Source organism: Lissotriton vulgaris, chromosome 2_1 (assembly GCF_964263255.1).
Source record: "Lissotriton vulgaris chromosome 2_1, aLisVul1.2, whole genome shotgun sequence".
In the NCBI taxonomy this organism is placed as follows: Eukaryota; Metazoa; Chordata; class Amphibia; order Caudata; family Salamandridae; genus Lissotriton; species Lissotriton vulgaris.
This window is the reverse complement of record NC_141687.1, coordinates 757,613,099-757,616,773: the sequence shown is the minus strand read 5'-3', so window position 1 is coordinate 757,616,773 and position 3,675 is coordinate 757,613,099.

The window sequence follows — 3,675 nt, the reverse complement described above, 5'->3', positions numbered from 1 at the left end:
TATAATCCATCTGGAGGACTTCAAAAGGGTGATCGGGAGGATGAAATCCACCTTGCTCTACAGGAATGCTTTTACCTGGGTTGAACTGACAACAAATCATGCAAGTACGCACTTTCTGTTTGGCTGCTGCTCGTAAGTGTTTATTGAACCAGATGTTTTGAATACTGTCTAGCATAGCTTTTTCTCCTAAATGTGCAGGACTGTGTACTGTGTTAATGATAACTGGAACCATAGAGTCGGGGAGAAACCATGTAGATTTTCCCTTCGTCATCCATCCCTGATCTGTTTGGATCCCTCCTAGTTCAGTCCATTTCTTGATTTCATCTGGTGTAGCATGTGTCTGTATGTCAATTACATCATGGGCGGGATCCCTAACTGTCATGCAGTGTGTCGGTGTCGGAACTATTATCTTTGTCAAGTCAGTTGCGTGAGTCCGATTCTGAGCTGTATGCTTGGCTGTTCGGTCTGCCAGGTCGTTACCCTGGGAAACGATATCGGTGACTTTTGTATGTGCCTTGCACTTCATGATGGATATAGCAGTAGGCAGATGTATTGCATCTAACAGAGCTTGAATGAGGGGACCGTGTTGAATGTTGGCACCGTGAGAAGTCAAGTAACCTCTCTCTCTCCATAATACACCGAAGTTGTGCACAACTCCGAATGCATAACGGGAATCTGTGTATATGTTAACTCTCTTGTTCTTGGCTTGAATACAGGCTTGTGTCAGAGCGATGAGCTCTGCTGCTTGAGCTGACAGAGTGTCAATACAATTTGTTTATATGACTTCAGTGTCTGTCGTGACTGCGTAGGCGGCCACTAACTCTCCTGTACTTGTTCTCATACATGAACCATCCACATAAAGTGTCAGGTCTGGATCTGGTAATGGAGTGTCTGTCAAGTCTTGTCTAGGTTTCGTCGTAATAGTAATGACTTCAATACAATTATGTGCCAATGGGTCTGTTCCACTTAACGGCAAAAGTGTGGCGGGATTTAATGTACTACAGCGTCTGATCTCTATGTGTGGCTGAAACAATGTCAATTCATAACCTGTCAGTCGTGCTATAGTCAAGTGCTGGGTCTGTGTTCGGTTTAAAAGAACTTCCACGGAGTGTGGAACTTGTACTGTCAACTGATGTCCTAACACTATGGAATCACTTTGTCTGATTGCTAGAGCTGTTGCTGCAACTGATTTCAAGCACGCAGGCAGGGCCTGGGCTACTGGATCTAATGTGCTAGAAAAGTAAGCACACGGTTTGTGTGAACCTGCTTGTTCCTGGGTGAGTACTGACAAGGCAGTACCTTCGCGTTCTGTGACAAAAAGTGTAAAAGGCTTACTGTAACATGGTGTTGCTAAAACAGGTGCTTGACATAAGGCTTTCTTTAAGTCTTCAAAAGCTTGTGTATGTTCCTGAGTCCAAGGAAGGACAGTCGAAGACGCTGCCTCCTGGGTTGTCAACTGAATGAGTTGCTTTGCTAGAAATGCGTATTGGGGAATCCATTGTCTACAGTATGAAGTGAGGCCTATGAAGGCCCGCACCTCCTTTTGTGTCTTGGGTCGTGACATATTTACAATTAACTGGATGCGGTCTGATGTGAGCTGTCTCCCCCCTTTGGACAGCAAGTGCCCAAGGTAAACAACTTGCTGAACACAGAATTGAAGCTTCGAAGGGGACACCTTGTGCCCCTTGTCGGCCAGAAAATGTAAAACCGTCAGTGATGCTTTTTCACATTCAGGTTCGCTTCGGGCGGTGATCAGCAGATCATCGACATACTGAAGCAGAGCAGTGTTATCAGGCATGTGAATACTGTCAAGTTGTCTTTTCAGTGCTTGGCTGTAGATGCTGGGGCTTTCTGTGAATCCTTGAGGTGCGCGTGCAAATTTGAAGCTTCGTCCATTTAAACAGAATCCGAAAAGGTATTGGCTTTCCGGATCGATTGGGACACTAAAGAAGGCGTTCTTGAGGTCAATTACAGTAAAGAACGTTGCTTCTGGATCAATAGCTGTCAACAATGAAGAGATATCTGGGACCACGGGATACTGTGGTACAATGCATTTATTTAATTCGCGCAAATCAATAACTAATCGATAAACTGGAGGTGCATTGGGATCGGTGCGTTTAAGAATTGGAATGATAGGGGAATTACATACATTGGAGTCGGTTTCCACAACCACTCCTTGTGCAATGAGCTCGTCAATGATTTGCAGTAAAGCCACTACAGCATCTGGGGGTAACTTGTATTGTCGCATCCGTGGTAATACCACTCCTGGCTTGAGTGTGACTCGATATGGTGTGATGTGCATACAACCTACATCAGTGGGGCCTTGCGCCCATAAATGTGCAGGGACGTTCTGTAATCTGGGATCAATATCTCTCAACACATAGTGACCCTTAAAGTCACGTAGGAACAATCTCACTCCTTCCGGAGAACAGCAAATCACAGCTCCTAGAGCTTTCAGTGTCTTTATACCTAGCAAGTTTTCTGGGCATGATTTTGTTAGCAATAAATCTGTAGTACGTGTCAATGGACCAAGTGCAAGAGGAAGGGGTTGTGATACTTCGTTAATTATAGGTTTTCCTGAAAATCCAAGGGAAACATTCTGTGAGCCTGAGAGGGGTGCCCCTGGAACCTCGTTGTGACTGATAGTTGTCCTGCTTGCCCCTGTATCAATTAAAAACTTTCTGTCTTTCCCTAATACTTGACTATGTACATAAGGACCCTCTTGATCTACAGGAACCTCAATAAGAGGCAAGCCAACCTCCATCTCTAGGCTGTTTCATGTGTATCGCTGATAGTCAGGATAATCATTTTGCGCATACTGGTACATCTGTTGTGTCGTGTTTTGTGTTGCGGTGATGGGCTGTGACTGTGGCACTGCTACGGTCTGTACTGTCTGTTGTGAGGCTTGCATAGGCTGGATATTCTGGGGTACTTGTTGTTGGACCTGATCTTGTCTAGGTGGACGTGGTCTCTCTTTGGTTTTACCCGTAGAGATATTATGTTTCAAAACTGCACAATCATTTATATAGTGACCTGGCTGCTTACAGTAGTTACATGTCCCTTTAACAGGACCTGCGGACTGTGTCGTACCCTTTTTCTGACCGTCAGCTGGAACTGACTGAGCCACTAGCATTTTCATGTCTTTCATACGTCTTTGTTCGTGTTCATGTTCTTCTCTTATTCTATTCTGGTGGTACTGTAACATTTGTGAAGGGGTATTAGCTTGCCAGGTGCTTTCGACTTTCAATACTCGGTTCTTAACCTGGGGCAGGGAATTCTCGACTAATTTGGATACAAAAAGATGTGGATATGACTCGCTACTTGCTTTCAGGCCACTATTAATACTAAAACATTTCTCAAATCGGGAATAAAAATCACTAGTGTCTTCATCGGGTTTCTGTTTGCAGGCTGAGATTGCATCCCAGTCTTCCTTTTTCGTTGCCAATAAACGTGGTAATACTTGTACTAACAATCCTGGTAATGCTTTAGTTTTGTCCCCAAGCCCTAGGCCTGGAGTTCGAGTGTTTTCTTCGTTTTCTAATGCAGCCCACTCAATCTTTTGCTCTCCCACCTCCCATTCTTTTTCTTTGAGTTTCTCGTAAATACCGGCAGGCAATAATACTTTCAATATTTTCATGATATCGGGATAGGTATAATCACCCATGAGTAACATGT